Source organism: Nycticebus coucang, chromosome 19 (genome assembly GCF_027406575.1).
Source record: "Nycticebus coucang isolate mNycCou1 chromosome 19, mNycCou1.pri, whole genome shotgun sequence".
NCBI classification, from domain to species: domain Eukaryota; kingdom Metazoa; phylum Chordata; class Mammalia; order Primates; family Lorisidae; genus Nycticebus; species Nycticebus coucang.
In genome coordinates, this window is record NC_069798.1 from 30,639,898 (window position 1) to 30,666,753 (window position 26,856).

Genomic DNA, 26,856 nt, shown 5'->3' on the forward strand with positions numbered 1-26,856 from the left:
CCACGCACAAAAAATTGAAACATAAAAAAATTAATTATTAATTTTTCCCATCTTGTGTTGGGAGAGAGAGAGAGACAGAGAAAGTGATGAATAAGGAAGGGGAAAAGAGGGTGAGAGGAAGTGAGAGAGTTTGTGTATATGTGTGTGTGTGTGTGTGTGTGTTTGTCACATAAGGTAGTTAACCTCAAAAATCTTTGTTTCATTCCTCTCTTTAAATTTGCTCAACCTTCCCCTTTCCTTCTACCTATGGTAACTATTGTATGTCCAAGCACATCTATTGGTTTCCCTTCTTTCTTCTACCAGCAGCTCTTTAGTCTACCCAGGGGACATCAAATTAGACAGATCTAGGATTTCTCTGTTCCCTTTCTTACTTACCTGTCAATAAAGGGTATTCTTTCCATCAGCACTAAAACTGTACAGCCTAACACAGGGTAAATAATCTCTATGGCTACCATCCTAGACACATCTTATTCCTTTCTGACTTCCTATATAATTGCTTCTCAGGTGTTCTCTCTTCTTTCTTTGCAGAGTAACCCCATGCAACCTTTTTTGGACATAAATCCATTCAAGACAATCTGCTGCTTCAAATCAATAAATAAATTCTGATCACTATTAAATTCCAAGTGACTTCACTTAGGCAAGAAAGTCTTGCATGATAAGACATCTTCCTAGTTTTTTAATATCCTTTGCCTTAATCTACAGCTCCGTCTTAGTCTACAATGCCCTGAGCCTTCCATCAATCCTGGTACATTTGAAGTATGCTCTCTCCTGCTTCTGGATCTTCTCATAACTACTCTTATTTCTACTATAATGCTCTCCTTCTCCAGCTAACTCTATTCATCCATCAGCTGGATTAGCTAAACAGTCACCCAGAGAAGCCTAGATTCTCCCATTAAATACAATTGAAGTGGCTTGGCACCGCCTGTAGCTCAGTGGTTAAGGTGCCGGCCACATACACCAGGACTGACGTGTTCGAACCTGGCCGGGCCTGCCAAACAACAATGACAACTTCAACAAAAAAGTAGCCAGGCATTGTGGTGAGCGCCTATAGTCCCAGATGGTTGGGCGGATGAGGCAAGAGGCTGAGGCTGAGCCTGAGGCAGAGTCCAAAAGTTTAAGGTTGCAGTAAGCTGTGACGCCATGGCACTATACCAAGGGCGGTGACATAGGGAGACTCTGTCTCAAATAAATACATAAATAAATACACTTGAAGTATTATCTTTCCCTCAAGGGTCTTATAACAATTACAATTAATTTCATAAGTATTTGTCTAAATTTTGTTCTCCTTCTTAGACTCTAATTTTCATGAGGGCAAGGATAGGTCTAGCACATTGAAAGCATTTAAGGTACATATGGAGGTCCGACCATTGAGTTTGTGAACTTGCTACTGTTTGCTTACATTGGTAGCACTTTAAAAACAGCTCAGTGAGCTTGCATAACGTTGGTGTATAAGGGTCTCACAGTTGTGTTTGTGTCAATGTGTGGCAGTATCTTACTGAGTAGCATTCATTATTATTGCTGTGTGTTTTTGTGAGTTATTGTGAGAATGTCAGAGCTAGAATTAGAGCAATGGACAAAAATTCAACTTCTTGTTAAATTTGGTAAGAGTGGAAGTGAAATCAAGAGCATATTAGTCTAAGTTTATGGGGATAATCCCATGAAGAAAATGGTAGTGTGCAAATAAATTAAACGTTTTTCAATGGGGAGAGAAAGCATCACTGCTGAAGAGATGTTAGGGCAGCTAGTAGCAAGCAGAACTGATGAAAACACTGCAAAAATTTCTTGAATTGTGCATCAAAATTGTCAACTGACTGTAAGAAGCATAACAGACAAGTAAACATTGATATAGAAACATAAAAATCTTAATCAAAAACCTTACCATAAAAAAGGTTCGGCTCTTGCATCACAGCAATGCACTATCTAACACAGTACTGTCTGTGAGAGAGTTTTTAGCCAATAAACAAATAATTGTATTTGAACACTCTTCTTGGTTGCCTGATCTGGGTTTAATGACTTTTTTCTTTACTAAAGATAAAGGAAATATTGAAAGGAAGACATTTTGGTGACATGTAAGAGGAAGGCTCTGATTGTCATTCCAGAAAAAGAATTCCAAAATTGCTTTGAAGGATGAACTAGGTGCTGACATCCATACACAGCTTTCCAACTGCAGTACTTCAAAGGTGACCATAATGATATTCAGCAATGAGGTATGTAGCATTTTTTTTCTAGGATGAGACTGTGAACTTGTCAGACATTGTACACAGCACTTTTTGAATAATGAACAAATAAATATGTGAATGAGTCTTTGAAATATCTAAATCTGCAAATCAGAGAGTGTATGAAATCTTCCTGACTTCCCTTATTGATAAATTCACCTTACAATTCACTATAATAAACAGAAAACCTAGCTCAATAGAGTCATAGGGATAATAGTCTTAGGGAAACATGATCATGTCATCTTGAAACTGATAGTTTTCATGAAGAAATCTGGACCCTTTAACAGATGACCTCATTCTCTTGATCTGTATATGAGGGCACCAGTGGGTACATAATATGGACACCATCGTTTACCATGTAGACTTTGCCGGGCTCAGTATTCAGACTCAGTATTCAGAGTCCATGCTTCACATTTGTTAACTGTGCTATTTTGAGAAACCTTCCTAGAGGCGTAAAGGATAACAAAATTTACTTTTACGTTCCATGGTTCCATATTGATTCTATATTCTCCATAGCAGCTATCATATATCTAATTTGTGCTTAGATTTTCCTGATGCTGGATATATGTGTTCATCTCCTGGACGAGATAAAACTCTAGCTGACTGCAACATTCTTTCTTCCTCTCTGCAGTTTCAACTTTCTTCTACTAACATGATTACAATGGGATTCTCTGTTGAATTTATATTTTAAAGGACACAAACCAAAGATAGTAACATATAAACAAAGAGATTAAGTAAAAGAGCCTCTTGTGTTTTTTTATTTATTTTATTTATTGTTATTTTTTAGAGCCACTTGTGCTTTTAACAACTTTACCGGGAAAGTTAAAAAACAAAATGCAGTGAAGAGCAAGAAAAAAAGTTGAATTCAGGAAAATGGAAATTTTTCATTCTGTGTAGAACTAGAAGAAGAACATGGCTTATGGTAGATATGGCCCTGTTAAAAATGATAGCACAAGCAGAGTGATTCATTTGTCTCTTATTTTAGTCCCTTTTTATCTATTAAGGTGAATAATTTACAACTGTAAAGCATAAAACAAAATACATAAAGAGCAGATCATGAAGGAAGATAGATGCCAGGATCTGCAAATGCCATTTGACTGCTCTAAATAAGCTTAATCCTTAGTGTATTGACTAGATCCATGCTATGTGTTTTTAATGAGATATTCTCAATACTCAATAATTGGTAATTTTGCTTCAGTATCTATTACCATTTCTGCAACTCTGAAATGGAAAGGTGTGATCAAATATTGTCTACTGGAGTATATCTATGAACCAAAACTTAGGAGATTAAATCTCTGATTCAATGAGTAGTCCTTGACTGCGCTTCTTGGTATTTTAAATCTTATACCATTTCTGAGCTGCACTAACAGATGGGAAATTTCTTTACTTCTGACTGATAATGTCCATTGTTTGTTTAGATTGTGATTAGAGTATATCCTTTTAAGAATGACTGCAATTGATCTAGCTCCTTCAACCATTTAGCAAAGGCCCTGCCATGGCCTTTCTCTATTTCTAATGATTAAGCTTCTTTGCTTCAATAGCCAATCCATATATAGAACCTAGACTATGCTCATTCAAATTCCAAGTCCTAGGTCCAATCACTATCACTTTTGTTACTACTTCTCAATGGTACAAACAGCAATCTTGTTCTTGGTCTCAGGGTGCAGGGTATGGCTCCTTTTTTTTTTTGTGGGAAGAAAGCTTGTTTCTACTTTGATATTTTTCAGTTTAATACTGACTTTAGAGATGTTGTATGAGCAATCATCTAGAATGCTGTCCTTCAACACAGAACTCCTTCCTTCCTTCCTCCCTTTCTTCCCTTCTCCCCTCCCCTACTTTATTTCTGCTTTATTGTTCTTGACCAATAAGATTATTCCCACACAGACATAGCTAGTAGATTTGTTCATTTCCTGGCTATGAGAAATTGGAATATCTAGCAGGCCAGTGACTTATTTTAAGCTACAAACTTAGATTTGACACAATTTCTTTCCACCTCTTTTATTCATAAGTGAGGCAGTCCCAACCAAGACCCCGTCTCTACTAAAAACAGAAAAATAAAATAAAGTTAGCCAGGTGTCATGGCAGGTGTAGTTCCAGCTACTCAGGAGGGTGAGGCAGGAGGATTACTTGAACCCAGGAATCTGAGGTTGCTGTGAGCTAAGATTATATCATGCACTCAATACAGGGTGACACAGTGAGAATCTGTCTCAAAAAAAAAAGAAAAAAAAAAAGGGAAAATTATCTAGTCTTGGTGGCATGTGCTGCCTGTAGTCCCAACCACTCTAGAAGCTAGGGTAAGACAGTCACTTGAGCCCAGGAATCTGAAGTTGCAGTGAGGTGTAATGACACCACCACATTGTAGCCAGAGCACTGACTGAGACTGTACTCCAAAAAAAAAAAAGGAAATGCATATGCAATAACAATATATTACAGTATTTGGCTGTATAGTGAACAATATTTACATAGTTATTATAAGGGTAATAATGATTACTATTTTAACTGATGGAGTGGCTTACTCTTCTGGATACATGTGGCAGAGGAGATGTAGATGGTTTATGACAATAATGTCTAGGTGAGCACAGCTGCCTTCTAAGCATTGTCCAGTGTTTGAATGCCAGTCAATGCCAAAAATTTTAAAAAAGTGATCAAATAAAATAAAAAGTTTTGATTTTTTTAAAAGAGTATAATGTCTAAAATCAATACAACATACAGTGCTATCTGCATGATATTTGGAAACTTGGAAGTAATTTCTAGAAGAGACAGCAAAAGAGTAGTTGCAGAAAAAGTGTGTTGGAGTTTGTGACTGTGGTAAGTACTATTTTTTTTCAAATTATGTGTATGTATTATTTATATAAATATTACAGCCCACACAGTATGCTCTCTGGCATTCCATCTTCCTTCCAGTTCACTTATTATTCCTTAGATTCAATACCTAAACACAGAAAATTGACGAGCAACCACTTTTTTTCAATTCTCCCAAGAATGGTACGTAACTAGTACCATTTTAGGTATATGGTTAATTTATTATATTGGATGGATGCCTTAGGTTATAGAAACTTGCTTCTCTTGCTGAACAGGTGGAGAAAGTCCACACTCATGTTAACACTTAACTCAGCGTTTTGATGATCTCTGCAGAGTATCTCACTCAGTTTATATGCCTGGTACCTTTATCGGATGAGGCATGCTTTCTAATTCTCTGCTCCTACACCCTTTTCTTTTTCTACTTTCTTCGAAACCAAGACTCCATCCCCTTTTATCACTGTATTTCCAGTGCCAACCTGTTATCTGACAGTATATACAATCAATACATCTTAATTTCACTGTGATAATTAATTTGTGGGTATGTATCTTAGAAGAATGAACAGTCTCCACCAACATGGCAAAAAATTTTAAAAGCTGAGAGTTCATAGTTCCAGCTTAACTACTTACCAGCAGTATGCTCTTGGAAAATTTGCTCAAATTCTCTGAGGCCTGTTTTATCACATACTCAGTGGTAATAATATGTTAGCTAAGCATTTCATGGAACTGTTCTTAATATCTGGAGGGAAGGTGAAGGTGGTAATATCAGGTAACAATCTATATAGGTGAAGAAACTGTATATGCAATATTAATGACTATCCAGCTGAGTGCTAAGGATACCTTACAACGAGTCTTATGGTCCTTGCAGAGCAAGGCTGGTATTCTAAACACACCAAAGTGTTTATGTTTGCAAAGACCATAGTTGAAGTAAACTAGAACTTTCAGCATGGCAGCCTCAATAAACTGAGAGGATGGGCAACAAGGTAAGCTAGCCTGGGTACTGGAAGGAGTTTAAATGATGTTACCATGCACATAAATTTTCTTCGCCTAGCCTCTGCATGTGCTGACCATACACTGCAGTCTTCAGTATTTATTGACAAGATATCAGAAAAAGGTGAGTTGTAAATAGATCTAATAAAAGTTGGATAGCTCCATGCAAAACAGCTCCCACTGCAGGCCAGCAAAATGCATTTTAGTGTGTGTGTAGTGTGTGTATGCACGCATGTGTGTGTCCTGTAAACAAACTTTACTCAAAATAATTCTCTAAACTCTGTTCATTTACGGAGTTTTTCTCCTCACCATCGGGAAACGAGAATTGAAAATGTTTAAATACTGGCAGAGGGATGAGATCTGGGCGGCAAACCAATATTCTCCGTTAAAGTCCGAGATTTAAAGATCCATTTATCAAAACCTTTGGTGTGTGCCCAAGTCTTCCTGAATTAATGCATGCATGCATATGAAAATCAATGTTTCCTGCCCATATAAACACTGCAGCTCTGAATCAATCTCTCAAAGCTGAAGAGGGTTAAATATTTAAACAAGCTATGTATTGAAATACATTTTTAATGCCGTGAAGTCATTCTGATGAATGATTACTCAGGAGCCTTCATTACCGAGTGTAGAGAGTAATGTGGTATTATCGGAACAGATGGCCCAGCTGTCTGTGGGCTCTGGCCCCCCTCAGGGTAGATTCAAATGCTACTCCTAGAGTCAGCTGTTGGTAGCCAGTGGCCTGAATGGATGGCTGCCTGCACACCACACATCCCTACATGACGGCCACACTGGCTGCTGTGTCGGGGAACATTTTCTTAAGGAGTCAAATGCTGCTTTGATTTGATTTGGTTTGATTTCTTTGTAAGCTCTCTATTTTTGCCAATGGTTTGAAGCAGAAGCTGTTGTTCAGGAATCCAGAATGGATAAGCTGACCATTCTGCTGTTTGTTGTCTGATTAGGAAGCAAGGCTGGGTAACTGTCAGAAAAGTCTGCATGGAGTATAATTTAATGCTAACCTATTTTTTTAACCCGTTTCTGATGAATAGAAGTTGTTACAGTCAGTAGAAAAGCCAGTCTACTGTTCTAAGATCTAAATGTCTTGAGCTACGGTTCTTATTTTCTTGTTTACTGCCTGTGTGGCTTTGGGAAACTTGTATAATTGCTCTGATTTCAGTTGTTTTTGTCTGTGATTTTTAATGATCCTTTCCTTAATAGCATCTATGTTTATATTTGAAGTCACATGATTAGAGAATCATGGAGAGGATGTTAATGATGAAGAGAAGATCTGACTCAGAACCCTGCAGAGGCATCTGGTTCATGGGGGGTTTCCAAATGTCTTTTCAAACTCCTTTGCCTTGAAGCATCCCATATGATGAAAATTCTTCTACTATCTGCCTCTACTGAACATCTTCAGGAAACTTATATAAAGGTATCAAAAATGTGTCTTGAAATCTACAATGTGTCCAATTGAGAAGTAGAGGTAAGGAAATGGGGGGTAGGGATATGAATGTGGGCAGAGTTCTTGCGCAGCAACGGAGACAGGACTGGAGGTATAGTGAATGTAATTGCTACATTTCAGAATTAAGGACTTAAAGATAAACTCTTTGTGCTGTCCCACGTAAATCAGATTAGCTAAATGACTCCTTTTATTTTTGCTCTCCATGTCACGTTACAAAAGGGACTCTATCATGAAAAGCAACCATGTGAGATCAAATTTGTTTAAATATGATCAGGTCAAAACTAGAAGCCCCATGAAACCATAAATGATGGGTACACATTGTGATTTTGCTTTTAAGGATGAACAAATTTTGAAAGTAAATACCAAAATCACTGCATTTCTGAATTAAATATTGACCCAATTAGATAGTTTTGGATATTTTTCTCATTGGAAGTTAATGCTTTTCTTGATGATATAGTTGTTTAGTAAGTTAACAACACTCTTCTCCCGGGAGGGAAAATACAGAAAACACACTCTTCCGAAAATCCACAGTTTTCTATGGAAAATAATGAAAATAGAAAGTTGGAGAGGATTTAAAAGACACACTTGGCAGCTTTCACATCCAGGCTCCTTGTTACGACCCTACTAATTCGACAAGGATCAAATTGTCAACTGTAAGTGGAACTAGAGCCAGACCTTTCGAGTCACAGACTGATAGCTGCCATTTTCATTAGGTAAAGCCTGTCATTCCCTCTGCTTGCTTATTAGCTGTGGAAGCTGATGGCTACATTTGTGCAGCAGGGGCAGGCAGGTGCCAAGCCCTGCAGCCCTGCCCTAGTTAGGCATGTTCAAGGTCCCTAGTTACATTATTTCTTTTTCCCACAGACTAACTAGTTTCTACATTTGGCTTATTAATTTTCTACTACCCACAAGACACAACAACTATACCACAGCCACCCAGCATTACGCCCCTGCAGCAATGTTGCCAATTCATCCTAGTCCCTTGGAACTAAAGTGGTTGAACCAATTGCTTTCTGGTCAAGTCTGGTGGTTCTTCTGAAAACTGTAACAGTCAAGGACTGTGCATGAATTTGTTCACTTGAAGTAAAGCTACGGAGCCAGACCATGAATCCTCTAGAATATTCCACCTAGCTTCCTGCTCCCTCTGCTTTGTTTCTCCATCTACTCTACCTAGAATATGTATATGCCACTTCACTGAGATGTTTCAATTCTTTCTACTATCTCTGGACACAAGTAAACCTCATGGCTTCCATGAAGCCCTCCCCACCAATTAGCCTGGTGAGTTCCTTTACTCATTGGCACTATAATGCCACATGATCTCTGAAACATTCCTTTTCCACATGAAATACAATGCCACAGTGTTAGCTAGTGTTGGGGATGCACTGGTGAGTTATTCAAGGTTCTTATCTTCTGCCAACTAACCAAGCCATTGTCTGAATTTGAGAAAATGACTAACCTCTTTCATTTATCATGGGAATATTACCCTTTCCACAAATTGTTGTGAGGAAGAAATAAGAATGTGTATGAAATTCTTCTGTAAATTATAAAGAGCTACATAAACATAAAGATATTGTTTTTATTATGCCTCCTTCCAATCATATTAGCTCTCAATCATTTGTCTTAGTGTATAAAGATTAAGATAATTTTTGTTGGTTTTAGCAGAGTGATTTGCACATACAGATTGAATTGATTGATTCATTTTTGGCTTCAGATTTATGGTCCAAAGCCTAATAATATTTCAAAATCTTGGCAGTCCAGGACCAAGGTTTAGAGTTTCCTTTTTCCTAAGTCCTTGCAGGTTCAAATGGAGTTGGTTCCCATCTGTATACAATATTGTGGTCACTCAGACATGGAGGCTCAAGGAGGCTGGAGTGAGGGCTGCATTCTCCATACAATCTCATTATAATTTTCCTCATAACGTTTCAGTTTAGCAAAGGCACCTTGGCCAGCTGTTCTTCACCAAGTTTTACTTTGATTCAACTGATTTTAAAGTTTACTTTGGTGTTAAAACTTTTAGCAATAAAGTATCTTCAGACACAAATAAGAAGGTGGAGTAATAATGGAGAATAGTAGTTTTTTAATTTTTTACAATGAATATTAAAATGTATTGTTCTATATATTACTTAAGGATCTGGCTTCAAAGTAATATGGTCTACATTTGTTTCCTCCTTGTAGCAACAAGATATACAAATTTAATTCATTTGGTGAGATAATTATAAAGTTAGTTTTGCACATAATCTATTCAAATTGCCCTAATCTGGGACAGAGAGCTAATCTGAACAATGAGATCTATGTGTGAGGAAAAGAAGTGGTAGAAAGTGGCTTTCTTGCCCCAAGGCTACAGGGAGCATAGCTATCACACTGAAGGAAGAATCAAGAGTTCACAGTGTGCTCAGAGTAGCAGCTGGAAGAAGAAATTTGAACAAATTGCCGTAGATGACACTTTCTACCTAATAATACTGGAAAATACCCACTGTACAATGTAAGAAGAATGATTAAAAATGAAAAAACAAAAAACTTACCTGTCATACTCTAATACAGTCCTTTGTTATTTTTACTTTGATGAATGGAAAATGTTCTTTTAGATGAACTTAGACGTACATTTTCACAAAAGACTGTAAATAGAAAGGAAAACGCAGGTAACATGCACTGGTTTGGAAGGTTCTTAGAGATCTTTGCATTCTGATTTTGACTTTTCTTGATTATTTTTCTAATAATAATTAGGCTATTGAGACTCAAGTATTTGCAAGCAGTATTATTTTCTGTGCCAGGAAGAGAACTGATGAGTCAGCATTCCTCAAAAGGGTACTATATTATTGCCTGCACTGTTTTCTTCTAAACTGCTGTAACTCTTTCTCTAAGTCATGATTGGTGTGTTCACTCAATGGCAACTATGTTATGATATCCACCTGACTAATAGCAATTGACATTATTTTGTGTTCAGAGTTGTAAAACATGATGGAATGCATGAATTTTGGAGTCTATGAAAATATGGAAATAGGATATGAATATGTACTCAGGGTTTAAATAAGTGGCATACGACCAAAGATATAGGAAATTTGGCAAGCAAGTTAAGATAGATGTGGGACTGAAGATGACACTTCCGTGTTCTCTAGGACTGATGTATCTGTTGGTGGGAGATGATGGAAGTGAGCTGAGGAAGTTACTGTACTTATTAATCAAGCAATGGGGCTAACTCTTTTTTTCAGACACTGGAACCCCCTAGTTCCAGTAAAATTACTCCCCCTAAATAGATATGGCACTGTTTAGAGGTACTTAATCCAGATATCCTGCGCATTCATTTCAGTAGAGGGTCTTCAAAGTTCTCTGATTTTTGACATCCCAAACATTGGTTTTATGGTATTTTCCCTCCTGAATTCAGGAATCTCTATTGGTGAGCATTGTTTATTTTGCAATTGACAATGAAATATCAGGGAAGAGGAAAGGTATGAGAAGAGAGAGTAAAAGGGATCATGACAAGATGTGTGAGGATGGATGTTAAAAGGCCTGGACAAGAAAATGTGTAGGGGAAGAAAAACCAAGAGGGAGTGAAGGAGAAAGAAAGGGAGGAGTAAAGTAGGAAGGAAGGAGAATGGCAAGAATGCAGAAAACCCAGAGATGATAGAAATCTTTGGTTATGATTGGGGTAGTTATAGACATTGGTAGTTTAACTGCAAGGTCACTCCTTACAAACTTGTACAATAAGATGACCAATAGAAGCAAGAATATAAAAAATTGGGTTAATTCTCACTTTCTTCAATAGCCCACTTCCATCTTTCTGTTCATGGTCCTTTCACCTTTGCTGTGACTTTTCAGGGCACCTCCTTCAGCTTCCAAGCTAACACTCAAGTCTAACCTGTATTACTTTATTAACATAAAGTTTATCTAGTTTCCCTTTGTAGACATAAACTATCTGAGGTCAAGTACAACATGTTCTCTAAACCCTTCAAAAGACCTAGATCAGTGCTGTGCATTAGGACTGCTTAATAAACCAAGCAGGATGTTGGCTCTTCGCATGAGCATCCATTTATCTTCTGGGTTATTGAGTGTGTGATCTCACTCAAAGAGCAGCTTTGGGTGGAATGTGCAGCTTTCTTTGGGACCAGGGCAACCACATAAAATGAAAAAGAGGCTCTATGCAGATAGGGTAGAAGATTACTAACCTGTCATCTAGGAGCAACTGAATAGACCACCCCAGCACTTCTCATGCTTCCTTCACAACTGTCACAACTAAGTCTGTCTCTCTGCAGATGTTTTTGTTGTTATTGTTTCATTTTGCTTTTAATTTTTATTCAGAAGCTTCTCTTTGGGAAGGTGCTCAGATAATCAGACACACCATGGCCAGTGTTCTTTGCGAGTAAAGAAGTCAGTAGATTAAAAACCCTCTTTCTCTACCTGCCATATTGAAATTTCTGTGTATTCTATTTTTAAAAATCCCCTGGAAAAGTGAACACAGTAACATGTAGTATTACTGGAAGTTTGAACTTGACTGTCCCTGATTTCTACCAGCTTCAAAGAAATAAGAGGGCAAGAATGGAATTAGTAGTGGATTAAAAAACCTATATGGATTTAGACAAATTAGATCAACTTGTCAAACTTTAGTTTTCTCTTCCTCAAGATACTGCACACATTGTGTGAACTGACAAGTGTAAAATCATAAGACATAGTGCCAAGTGATAGAAGTTCTGTGTAGGTTCATTTCTGCATGCTGAATTATTTGTTTCATGCATGTATTCCTTGCCCTTTAGATGTCATTAAATATGATGCTCTTGTAACTATCTAGTTATCTGGTTTTTATTTGGTCCAAGCTTCTCATAAAACTAATACTGTATGAGTTTGGTGGAAACAGAAGGTGTTGGAGGTAAGGGAAATGAGTAAAAATAATCTAAAGGCACGAAACAATATTCTTCAGTGAAGCAGACTTTGTGTGTGCATATATGTGTACTTATGTTCATCTTGAAGAAAACTTAGACTTTAAAATATTTGAAATAGAAAGCTTTCCATGTATAGATGAGATAACTACATTGTTAGCATAGCATTCTTTTATAGCCCTTTGTTTCATTATAAGATTTCTCAATTATTCTTACAAAAGAAATCTGGACTTGATTTGAACCCCATGCCTCTTATTTACTAGTGAGTTGACATAACAGACTTAAGTCTCAGAGTCCCCATGTATAATATGAGGGTCCCTTGCTATAAGATTGTGATTACATCCAGATGATGTGAAACACATCTGGATACCTTGTGTGTAAGAGACATTAAATAATTGTCTGTGGAAGCCAATAGAAATCCGTTTGAATAATGAAGGGAATTCTTTCTGTTTTTCAGATGAGAAAAATTAATATCAGGAAAATTAAATCTCACAACAAATTAATAGCACAGACCTGACTGGCACTTTGACAGAGAAGGGCAATGCCTACAGAATTGAGGCATAGAGAGTGGGGATCCTGGTTCAAGGGGGTAAATAGACACCACTAATGCCAACCTTCACCTTGGGCTTGTTCTCAGTTATTTTAAGGAAAGAAGAAAAGAATCTCCTGCATATCGATTACCTACTATGTGCCAAGGCTTGTCCTGAGCATTTTCAAACATTTAATTCTCCCAAGAGCCATCAAGGTTGATATTAGTATCTCCCAATTATAGATAGGGAAAATGAAGCTCAGGGAGTTTAAGCCTCTCATCCAAGGTCGGCACTCAGCCACAGTTTCTAATATCAGCTTACTTTCTACCTCCTTCCTGCAAGGACCACTGCCACCAGACTGTCAACAAAAATAGCAATCCTAGCGGTTGCCTCAGCCTCATAGAAGGCTTTAATGTCCCTTTGTTGTTCAAGGCAGGACCCTGGGGGCCATGCTGAGGAGTGTGCAGCAACAGTCTCAGCAGAACAGGAGGAGATAAGACTGGGGGCTTGGTCACACGAGTGTGGGCTGGAAGATACAGGAAGTCGGTGGGTCAGAGCTCACTTTCTGGGGAAGTCAGCTAGGCAGGTAGATATCAAAAGCCCAAACAGTCAGAGTCCAGAAACTCCACGATCACAGAGGCAGGGACAATGGTTCTATTGAACAGGAGACATGAAGGCAAGCGGAAATCCTAGGTAGGCACTGCTTTTGTTGCCTGCTGTGTGTGAGCAGCTCTGGAGACTCCGTGTTAAACAAAATTAGAAGGATCTCAGATACCTGCAGGAAAATTGTGTTACTTATGGATTATAAAACAGAGATGGAGAAATTGTTTCACTGTGGCCAATGCCACAAAAGGACTATTTTTATATTGACTGATGCATCTGAGACCTGGGCTTAAGTTATGAACAGATGCCCCTTTCACATGGCAAACACTTCACTATTGTGTCAACAGAATTTTCTAGAGACAGTGATTTTTACAGCCTCCAGCCTTACTATTTTATACCCCTCTCGTGTGCTACAATCTGGGGTTAAGCACTGTCCCCTGACTCTAGCATTTACCTCCAACCCCTGTTAAAACCTGCTCCCTCATTACACTCTGTGGGTAACGGTGGGCAGGGAAGATGGGGGTACATGTCTTTATTAGAGCCTCTGACTTTAACAGACAGAATCCATGGGAAGTTCACTCATGGAAGGCTGCTGGAGCACGGACTAAGAGGAGTCAGGGATTCCTGGATCCCCAAGTTGCTCCAAAAGTGAGCAAGCAGGTGGCTATTCCACCTATGCAGGGGTCAGCCCTGACAGCAGTCAGGGTTTTTGGGAGTTTTTTTGTTTGTTTGTTTTTGTATCCTGGACCATTTTCTTAGAGTGACATTGACGTACGTCCCCATAAATAAATTAGCAACCCCACCTCAGCTGACATGTTTGGCAGAAACAAGAAGTCTGTGTGCCAGGGTGTAGGTTAATTCCATGCCCATTCCACCGGGAAAGATGAAGTCTATCAATGTGTGTTCATCCCACAAGCACTGGAATGCAGAAAGCTTTTCATATCTTCTCAGTTTTCACAGAAATATATTTTGACTTATCTGTATAAAAAATGTATGTGAGTGGTTATTAAATTAACAGAGAAGGTATAGAAAGACAGAAAGATAGGTGAGGCAGAAATAGCATTATCAATTTACAAAAATAGAAGTAGGAAGTCCACACTGCTTACCCCCTAAATCCTCCCTGGGTGAGGTATATATATATATTATTTTTTATATTATGAAGCTATTTCTGCTGAACCCCCAAACAGAAGTAAGACATTAAAAAGAAAGTAAACAATTTCTAGTTCCTTCTGACTAGTCTCCACTGAAGGAGTAGGGAACTATTCAAAAATACTTTTATGTTTTCTTATGTAATTTAGTGAGAAAAATTTGCAGAACTTGGATGTGGTGGTAATAGCCATTCTGTGGCATAAGAAAATAAGAGGATAAAATCCTTATTATAAATAGTTAACTTGGGGAAACAAGTACAAAAATAAATGGAGCAACTTTATTCAATAAATATAGATTAGCACTTGGAATGTTCCAGGCCCCATGCTAAAATTGGCCTGACTCATGTCTATCCTTTGGGAGAGCGGAGCTTCTCATCTCGGCAATAGAATGTTCATCACAAATGTCAACTCAGCTCAGTTGAGTAGAGCTCATTTTTTTACCCAGTAGAAAACATTTATAACAATACACAGAGTGTTTTGCCCATTCATCTATTTATTAATTCATTTTTAATTGACACTTTACTATGAAGTGCTGAGCATGTAACAGTAAATAAAACAGATAAAATCCCTGCCCTCATGAAGCCTGTAGTCTAGGAACCCTTAAATTTGACTCCAACTTTTTATGAAGACAATGCAAAGTTCATTGAGAGCGACTGCACCTATCTAATGAAACAAGAATGCTGCTTTTCTCCCGAGAGTCAGTGTGAGGTCAATATCTTCTTAGAACAGCCTTCCAGTAATTTACTCCTGGAACTTAGTCAAGTTCACATCTCAGTGCCTATGTTGTTATCTACTAAATGAGTGTTAGATAATAAATGCACTGTACAATATCAAAACTGCTCGCATGGCTATTGAAATTCAATTTAATTAATTGACATCAAATGAAATTAAAAAATTAAGTTTATCAATCTTACCGATGTTTGAAGTATGCATAGCCACATGTGATTAATATCATATTGGGCAATACAGAACAGAATATTTTCATCACAGAAATTCTTCTTGGACAGCCAAGCTTTAGAAAGTAACTTCTGGTGTTAGTAGCTATCGATGTATGTTGTCAGGTGTTACAATGTAGAATCTGAGACGTAGCTCCCTGCTTTGAAATTCTGCATCACATTCTCAGTACCTAAATTTTGTGGCATTAATGTGGAAACCCATATAGTTGCTTATGTTTTCTTGTGCATATCCTTTATCCACAATTAAACTGAAGGCATCTGAGGGCAGGGATCATGTTGTTCTCCTCTGTATTGTAAATGCTTAGTACAGTGCCCTATAGACAGTAGGAACTCAATGAATGTTTGTGTTGTTAGTGAGGAGGACAATTTCTGGTGTTCAACCGCACCAACTACGAGCAGCAGAGGGGAGTTAAGCTACAGAGAAGCCCTGAGGGACAGATCACGAGTTTGGACTTTGCCACATTGAGTTTGATCCCAAAGGCTATTTCTGCACATCAAGCCATCTGGAGATAGTGTGGGTGCCAGGCATCACGCCTGTGCAGTGATGTATCTCATCCCTTGGTATTTAAATGCTGTCTTGGCATGGGACACTAGTGTCCACAGTCAGCCACAGGCATGGAAAAAAAGTTTTGACTTCAAGTTGTGGGCTGCAAACTTCATTTCCTCAGTTGAACTCACTTATCTCCTGGGCCAGCTGCTCATCCACATATGTGGGAATTCTCATTCTGGATTTCCAATAACGAGAAGGGACTAGGATCCTAGGAGATGGGTCATGTCCAAATTCAGTTCAAAAGAAACTGAAAAATGATGTCTGCTCTGGAAGATCACATCTGCTCTAGAAGTCGAATTAAGGTAAGTAGCCTTCAGCAATACTCAATTGCATCAAGATCCAGATGCCAAAAGGAACGATATTGCAGCCAGTTAATGTTTTATGTGATAAGATTGTCGTCTTCTTGTCATTGCTCACTCCCTTGCTCTGGTCCATTTCCTCAGCTCCCTTGTCTGTTTATATTTATATCAAAATATTCTGTATTCTTTGCTCTCACTGCTGGCTTTGGAAAATTGAAAGAAAAAATATGAAGCAATAGGTGAGCATTTACTCTTTTGCTCAAGATTTCTTTGTTCACATAAACAGCAAAGTAACCCTTTATTAACTACATTATTTACAATTAAAGACTCTGAAGTCCCAAGAATTTAAATGATTGTGGGAGGCACCACAGAGAGATAATGGTAAAGCCAGGACCAGAAACCAGTGTGGACTTGAAATATAATCATATAATAAAATTATATGATAATATTTCAGAGAATCTGGGGGAAAATGTACACCCTCAATATATTCCATTTGCTTTCTAATCAACTGGTCATCATGATTATTGAGTACTTAGAATGTACATAAATATATGTCTAAAAATTAGGGATATTAAAAGAAGTTTACTGCTCTCAAATATATTTATAATTTCAATTTGCAGTGGTGTTTGAAAAAATAATTAAAATTTCAGTGTAACTCATGTGAAAAGAAAAATTAATATACTGCCAATAAATGATAACTAAGCTCAGAGGACAGAAATCCTTCATTCAAATACTTCACAGATGAATTTGTGGGGGAGTTGTAGAATTAAGTGGAAAAAAGAGATTAGTCTAGCATTCCAAGAGAAGGAGAAAAGTGAGAAAAATGCATAGAGATTGGATAGTCCTGCACTAGTTTGAGAGACACTGATTAGTTATCAAACAATGTGCATAAATAAAACAAGAAAGATAAAATAGCCTCAGATTCTGAAGGCATTTGAGCTCCTGGTATGGAAGTTTAGTCTTTATGTGGTACAATTGAGAGGCACTCTCAAGGTATATTAAATTCCACCATGCCTCTGACCTGATGGTACCATGCTATTTGCTTTCCTGTCTTTGGATTCTGGTGTTGTTCACACTTTCTTTTTAACACTTTGCCATATTAGTTGCTACCTAAGTCTCAGAGCTCAATCTAAACTCCACATCTTCCAGGGAAGCTTCCTCAATTTATGCAGCAATTATGCATCAATCTCATAATCTTCCACTTACATGTTTGATTAGGTATAAGTTTTTATAATGTTCTGTTATGCCTATGTAAATCACGTAACTCTGTATATTATACACACTGCTAAAATGTGAACTCTTTAAGGTCAAAGAATATAGTTTCTATGTCTATTCTTTCAAAGTACATAACTCGTGTTTGGGAGACTTGGGTTCACATGGATCAAAAAAAGGCAATTAGTAAGAAATAGGAATTGTCATAATCCTTGTAAGCTTTTTGAAATATAATTCTAGTAATTCTAACGTATACAAACTAAAAATCACTGCATAGTATAGTTTCTGTCACTCAAGTTCTGCCTTAGCCCTGATGGAGGAAATGGAACACATGATGGAAGACAACACATTTTATCTCTAAAATTACTTTTTAAAACAAAGCTGAAATTATTTTGAGACATTTCGAAGCCATTCATTTAAGACAGACACTAGTTTTATGAATTCAAAGTTTGTAGGGTATGATTTTTTGTAGAATGTTCTTAGACTTAATAATTTTATTATTTGTTTAACCTGTTATTGAGTTTCTACTGTACAATGGTTCTGGGCTAGATGCCATCAGAAAGGTCAAGATGTATACAAGACTTTAGAAGGCCTTCGAAACATTCAAAGGCTCTCTTTTTATTTCAATTGCCCCTTATGCAGCATTCTTTTTAAGTACTTATGTAGGATGTAAAATGTCCTGCCTCTCTTTGGGTTACAGTTACTAAATGAGGTCAACATCTTTTTCATCTTGCCTGGTGGTGCCTAGTATGTAAGCATTGCTAACCAATAAAAGTTGTAAGCTATGTTGCCACTTGCCAATCATCTGACCTTAAATCCCTTCTAATAACAGATAAGAGAATTCAAACTTCATGCTAAAGATGAATTCTAGGTCTTCAAAAAAAATTAATTGCAAAAAAATTCATGCAGTTAAACTCAAGATGAGAAGACCCAGAAGCTAAACAGCTAAGTATTTATGTAACATCTTTTCTATAAATTACAGACAGAATTCTGTTGAACCAAATTGAAAACTATTCAAAACATTACTATTTGGATGTGAGGGTCTGAACAACATTTTTTATTATGAAGAAAATGTCCTTGGGAATGCTACATGTGAAAACAAAAGAACAGACATTTCTTTCCACACGTTTGATTCTGTATGTGTGCTCATAGCACAAAGTATAGCTAGGAGTCCTTTAGTCTTCTTTATTTAGTGAAAAATCAATTCTCAAGGGATCTTAGGTTTCAACCACGCTAAGGATATTGGAACTCAATGACCAAATGAAGTCAAAACATGCCCTGCCTATTTAATCTTTCACCAACTTCTTCTTCGGCTCGTCCAACTGAAGAATGGAGGTTTTATTATTCCTCCAACAGTTGGTTCCTTTCTCTGACATTTTTTCTTGTTGCCTGTGTGAAAACTGATTTTGTCCAAACAGATGCTTGTTTCTATATTTTACATTCTTTAAAAAAAATATGGGTATGATTTTGTTGGGGAGGGGGTTAGAGAGAGATGAAGAGTAAAATCTTACAGATGCCAGTGGAGGCACAGCTTGGGCTAAAAATAGAAGCCAACTGAGAGCTGTAAGCAGAAGGAAGGGGTCTCCAAAGAAAGTTTGTTGTATAATAAAATACTCATTGAAAATATTCCAACAAAGAGCACTAACAAAATTTTCATGTATCTTAGACTAGATGATAAAATGGTTTCCTTCCTAAGTTTCTGTGATGATTTGTGGCAAACTGGATTTGAACTAATTATTTCAAGTCAGTTAAGCAATCAAATACTTCAATCTAATTCCTCAATCAACGATCATCTTCTGAGCACCAATTTGTCCTGATCACTGTTAAACTTGAAAAAGAGTTGAGAAAAACAAAACAAAACAAAAACACACATGCAATTAAAAAAACATAACCTAGACAATGTCCCAGGAGGAACTTAGCTCATGTCCTTGAACAGCTGGCTATTTAGGTAGAAATAGGGATGATAAATGTGCAGAAGGAGTGAGTCAGAGCGGGCAATAAAGATAGGCATCAAATTTATTCCTCTGGGCCACAGCTGACCTGTTGCTCCATGGCTTAAATCCACTCCTGCCTCCCTCTTTTACTATGAATTTTGCAACTTTTCTCAAGGTGGATGTCTTAGTTCATTTGGGCTAATGTAAAGAATATCATAGACTGGGTAGCCTATAAACAACAAAAATTTATTTTTTACTGTTCTAGGGGCTGGGAAGGCCAAGGTGAAGATGCTGGCAGATTTGGTATCCTGTGAAGGCCTGCTTTCTAGTTCACAGACAGTACCTTCTCTGGGGCCCAAATGTGGTGGAAGAGTCAAAACAGTTCTCTGGGGTCTTTTTATGAGGAAACTGATTCCAGTCATGAGGGCACTTCCCAAAGTACTCACCCCCTAACATCATAGCACTAGGAGTTAGATTTCAACAGATGAATTTGAGGGGGGCACTAGGAGTTAGATTTCAACAGATGAATTTGAACATTCAGGCCACAGCAGCTGGGGAGGAGGTCTGACCCTTGATGTCCGACCTGCTTAGGTGTGGAGGCACCGCCCATTCTACCCAAGTGACTTGGCAGGCCTTGGATGGCTGTGAGTATCCAGACGTGTTTCACTGGCATCTAGTCTCTCTACCCTGAGCCTGCTGAGCCAGGCTGTAAGAACTACCTGTTCTTAGCACCCTGAATTTCTGAAGGCAGGTTTCACATCTCCAGCTACAGTAGCTGATGCAAATTTTAGGGTCAGAAAAAAGATCTTAGGGTTCACTAAATCCAGGCGTGCAGGTGACCTTGTGAAGAGGGTAAAAGCATCTCCTAGACAACATCTCACCCACAGGTAAGGGTGCTGGTTAAAAAGATTCCAGCCTTCTCCCCAGACACAGGACACTTAGAGCAGTCAGTCCTCGTGCTCCCCTTGTTCTCATGCAGCATGTGAGGGGAACAATTCTGTGTGTGTAGAAGGCACTCCATGCCTGGTACACAGTCAGCACCATCCAGATGTAATTGGAACGGGTCCCTTTTAATCTCTGATGATAACTGCTTCCATTTATACAGTCAGAGATCACTGCTGAGTGACTTTGCATTCCTCTACATCAAAGGTAATTATTATTTTTATAGTTCAATTAGCAAACATTACATTTCTGTTTGCTTAGCTAAGACGGTACCACTGAATTTAATAATGACACACTATTCCAAAGCTGTTGAGGGACAAGATGAGGTTATAATATTGTAACACTTTTTTCCCCTTTGTCTTCTCCCCTCTTCTTTCATTATATGGACAGGTCATATTCAGTTTGAAAATGAGAATGCTTTAAATTAAGAATATTAGACTGATGAAAGACCTTCTAGTCATACAAAACTTAACTTCTCAACTTAGAAATGAAGAAAGTGGGGCCCAAATTCAGTGACTTTCCCCAAATTATACCAGTCTGTTAAAAAGCCAGCTTTCTAATCAGCGTCTTTAGATTTTATTACAGTACTCATTTTTCTTTCTCTCCTTAAGCTCCACATTCAGAGAAGAGAAGCCAAAGAGGTCAGGACTTAAGGGAAAAGAAAGTGGCCCACCCTTTATGGAATATCTCTTGTATGCAAAACATTTTACATGATTTAACATCATAAACTGGATGCCTAGTCTCTACCTGACACTGACCATCTACATGACCTTCTGACCTGGTTTTCCCCGAGCTTCCACTCCCTCCTTTGTAAAAACAAGAGGGCTGCAATGGAGTGTCCCAGGAATCCTTTCTTCCACTATCAGTCTGGAACAAGCACCAGATGTATCTCAATTTAAGCATGGAACACCTCTTGGATATCCTTGTCATTGTGTCTCTGCAAGAGGGAGTTGTTCTCCTTGTTCTGTACCAGTTTTGCTACATGTTCTTGGAATTAACCACAGTTAGAAATGTTTCAAATACTTTTATTCTTCCTTCCCTAAACTGCTGCGGTGGAGAGTTAGGAGGAAAAATATACAAGATCCCATACAGTGAGTACAGTGTGTGGGGTGAATGGTCAGAGTTGAGGCCAGCACAGAGGCAACAACTCTCTTTCCTTCCCCCGGCTTGCCCTGGCTGTGTGGGCAAAGAGTTCTCCAGCAGTCAGACAGCCTGTTTCCGTATTATCACTGCTTTCTCCTCTCTGGCTTTATTAAGCATGTTAAATAAGATGTCTTGCCGTGTTCTTACAGAGTCTGTTGCATTGATTATTCACAGTGCCATCACCCCTCCTCCCATCCTGCTTGGTACTACCCACTTCCCAGTCTTGATTTATTACCCACTATGTTGTTCCCAGCACAGACCTTTTTATCACTGTCACATGTATGGGCCTGGTGATGAGATATACTTGGGAGTGGCTGGAGGGGTAGCAGAAAGATATAGGAACCAGGAGAGGAAGGAGTTTGCAAATGGTTTTATCTTTTGCTAAAACTCATCTGTGCATATATTTTGGAAAATCTCAAGAATACTCATTCTTTTCTGTTTATAAATATATAATTATGTGAGGTATTTAAAGAGAAATATTTATATTTCATAGGTAAATTTTTATTGGAGCACTGCAATAAGTTAATAGGAGTAAAAGCAATTATTGAACATTTATTATGTGACAGACATGGTTGTAAGTGGTTTACATGAATGATCACAAGTGATTCTGTCTAAAAACAACAGACATGCCAAATTAAAATTACTTCATTGCATAGATCCTATTTAATCATTCTTTTTAATGTGAAGAAACTGAACCACAAAGAGGTCTAATTGTATAATTATGACAGGGATAGGCTCAAAATTTGATCCCTATATCTTTCTGACCTCAGAGGTGCTGTAATAAATATACAAATACTTCCAGATTTAGATAAAATAATAAAATATTATTAATAATCTAAACGTATATTCCCATCATGACTTTAAAAAAATGGAATATGTTAGGAATAGCTAATAAGTAAAGGCAAGAAATAAAGAATGCAGGTGTAGAAAAAGAAATTTTGCCCTCTCAATTTTCCTATGCCTCCAGGTATCCAAGGGCATTATGTATGTATGTACTATATTTTGAAGATTCCAATTTAATGCAACACCCTCACTTTGTAGAGGAAGACAATGATGACCAAGGGATCAGGTGACATATTAACACAACATCAATACAAAACAGTCATACTGCCAGCTTGACACCACACCACACTTGGTCTGATCTGATGGTCATATGTATTCTTCTTATAGGTACAAGAAATGGCGTAGCTCCTTAGTGACCACTGGCATGAGCCTGACAGATCATTTTCTCACCCTCCAAAATACTGGCTGAATTTTCATTGTGTATCAGGTTCTGCTGAGGTGCTGGGGAAGGGGCAACCAGCAAAACATGCAGACATCCGTGCCATGGTGGCATCTCCCTGTTACAGGATGAGTCAAGAAATAAAGAAGATAAATAAAAATACAGCATGCTCTTACTGGGGGAGAAACAGAAAGCAGGACAGAGAGAGAGAGATTTTGTGTGTGGAGGCATGTGGCAGGTGTTTGATGTACAGTGGGCAAGGAAGACCTTCTGAGATGGTACAGACTGAGAAAGTCCTGGAAAGGGCGAGCAATCCAATGTTGTGATGTGTAGAGGAATTGTGGTTCAAGCAGAGAGAACAACGTGATTAATACCTCGAGGTGGCAACCTGTGAGGAGTGCTTGAGAAATAGCAAGAAGAAGAGGGGTGGGGATGGGGTGGACTGAGCAAACCACAGGGCAGTAGGAGCTGAGGCCAAAAATGTGAGATAGAAGGGGTCAGAATTGCAGGGTTTTACAAATTTATCTTTGACTTTGAAAGAGATGGGAAACTATTGGAGGCTTTTGAGCAGAGGAAGTACTTGACGTGCATTGTTGTTTGTTTTTCAATCTACTATGTTCAGATTATGTTATAGGGAAGCAAGGGAAGAAGTGAAAAGTGAAAAGACCAGTTAGGAAACTAAATTCAATTTTTCTCCACCTGTTCTTTTCTCCCCCAAACATTTCATTATGGTAGTCCCAAAACATAAAACAAAGAAAGAGAAATTATACATCCCCATTTCTAATACTCAAAGCAAATATTTCAATGGACTTTATCATGATCCATTCATTTGTCTGTTATCTGCTTATTCCATTTATTTTTAATTCCGATCTGTGGCATCAGCCCAAGTGGCCCAGATAATCCAGCTCACACGTCATCAACCAGAATTCAACATTTGTCTGCAATGTTAGCAGCATGTTCTTCTTTATTGTTAAGTAATATTTTATTAAAATAAATACAGCAAGTTTTGTTTATCTGTCTCCTGTTTTATTATTATTATTAAATTATAGCTGTGTACATTAATGTAATCATGGGGTACAATGTGCTGGTTTTATATACAATCTGAAATATTTTCATTAAACTGGTTAATATGCATTTTCTTAGTTATTGTGTTAAGACATGGCATTTTCTTGGTTACTGTATTAAGACATTTATATTCTACATTTAGTAAGTTTCAAATGTACCCTTGTAAGATGCACCTTAGATGTGGTCTCACCAATTACCCTCCCTCCACCCATCCTGCTCCCTCCCTTCTCCTTCCTTTCCCCTTTCCCCATATTCTTGGGCTATAATTGGGTTATAGCTTTCATATGAAAGCTATAAATTGCTTTCATGTAGGGCTGAAACCAGCATTGGACACTTTTTCTTCTATTCTTGAGATACTTTGCTAAGAAGAATATCTGTCTTCTTAGCCGGGTGTTGTGGCGGGCGCCTATAGTCCCAGCTACTCGGGAGGCTGAGGCAAGAGAATCGCTTAAGCCCAGGAGTTGGAGGTTGCTGTGAGCTGTGTGATGCCACGGCACTCTACCGAGGGCCATAAAGTGAGACTCTGTCTCTAAAAAAAAAAAAGAATATCTGTCTTCTGTTAATGAACATTGGGGATATTTTCAAGATTTCTATTTGAATAAAATTGCTATGAAAATTTTATTTGAGAAGTTTAGTGATGGCATTTTGTCTTTTATCCTGAATAAAAAACAGCTAGAGATAAATTACAGGGATTTAGGATGGAATTATGTATGTTTGTTTCATGATCAACTGCCACAATGTTTTCAACAATGTTTGTGAATTCTAAGTTTGTGTTTTTGTCATTTTAAAAAATTAGTCATTTGTATCATTGTGTGAATGTATCTCATTATAGTGAAATTATAATGACCAGTAACACTGAATAATCTTTTATTTGCCTAAAAGATATTTAGATATCTTCTTTTGTAAAGTGTTTGATTTAGTCATTTTCAATTGAGTTATGTGGTTTTTTATTACTGAATTGTGGGAGTATTTCTGAGTGTTATATTTTATAGTAAAAATACTCAAAAAACTAAAATAAAATAGGACATAACCTCATAGACATAATCTATCATCGAGGCTACAAGCAACTGTTTTGTGAATTCACAGTGATTGGAACTTTTAAGATATTCTATTTTTTTGATATTTTAAATATGAATTAATTACATTTTCCTGAGGATAAACAGAAATAAAATGTAAAAACTACTCTAGGAAAAAAATAAGTCAATAAAATGTCAAGAAAAGAGAAAACAAGAAACATAGAAAGTTGACATTATTATAAGTTAAAACAAATTTCAATATATTGCAGGTTTATGTATATATATGAACTGGAGATTCAGGTTAAAAGTAAAGATTACCTGTTTGTATCAAAATTGTAACTACATTACTATACACACTTTACAAGAGACCTAATTAAGATATAAACACCTTAAAAGAAAAATAAATTGAAATATATAAATATAAATATATGTGAATGTATATATATTCACATATATTTATATTTATATATAAATATACATCTATTTATATTTTTGTATATATATATATATATATGTATCAATAAAATGTCTCCCTCAAGGCCACTGATTTGGCTATATCATGCAAAATACCATGTTTTACAAAGTTTGCCACTACATTAGGATTTTGATTTGCAGAGTAATATAACAATTCTGAATTTGTATACATCTAATTTTATAGATTGAAAATATATCAAATAAGAATTTACAGAACTATGAAAAGAAATTAATAAATCAACAATTAAAATTCAAGTGTTAACATTAAGAATCATTGATCAAGAAGAAAAAATGAACAGTAAGAAGAAGGAGAATGTGATCAAAACCATTCAAAGCTTGACTGAATAGATATACCAATAACGTTGAACAAGTGGAGAACACAGGCTACTTTCAGGTACACATCAAAACTTTGTTAAAACTAATCCAAAAATTGGTCTTAACATGTATCTTGATTTATACTAAAAAATCTGGCATGCTTTCTGATGACAATATAATTGGTTTAAAAAGTTATGAAATAAAACTAAGATTAAATAAGAAAACAATAAAATAATATATAGAAATATGGAAATATATTTATAAATAATGCATAAGAAAAAGAAGAAAACATAGTGAATACTTAAAATACTTAGAAAAGACAATAATGAAAGAAAGGTGTATGTTGAAACTTATGGAACAAATAAACAAGAAATTATTGAAACAAAAAACAGCCTTAAAACAAAAGTAAAAGAGGCTAACATCAATAACCCCCAAACTAGACAAATAACTACAGAATAAACCCAAAGAAAGGAATATTTTTATGAGGGAAGAAATGAATTAATAACACATAAAAATGAAGACATATCTAAGGTAATTCATAAAGCCAACAACGAATTCATTAAAATGACTAATAAAATCGACAAAACTCTGCTGCTAGTGATCAAGAAGGTAAGGTGAGAACACAAATAAGTGTTAGTTTCAAAGAGCCATAAAAAGCATTGTATAAGGGATTGAAAAATTAAGAGGAGAATATTACGAGCAATTCTATTCCAGTTTATTTGAAAATTCACATGTAATTTAAAAAGTGTATAATATGAATTAACACATTTTCCTATTATAAATAGAATAAATATTATTAAAAACATTAAACAATTGCAATGTTAAGAATTTTTCCAAAGGGAAAACATCAGATCCAGATAATTTTACAGGAAGTGTTTTTGTCTCAGTCAGAATTCAACAGAAGCTGACCTTTAACCCAGGATTTGAGTGAAACAGATTTCTTTGGGAAGAAGCGAAACCAAAGGTAGTAAAGGGAGTCAGGAAAGAATAGGAATCCAATAAAAGGTATGTTAATGAGCAATTTGCTTGTGAACTACTGAGCTGGATCCCAGGAGGAACCTCCAAATGAAGATACAGTGAAGGCCTCCAAATTTTGCCGCCTCTTTCTG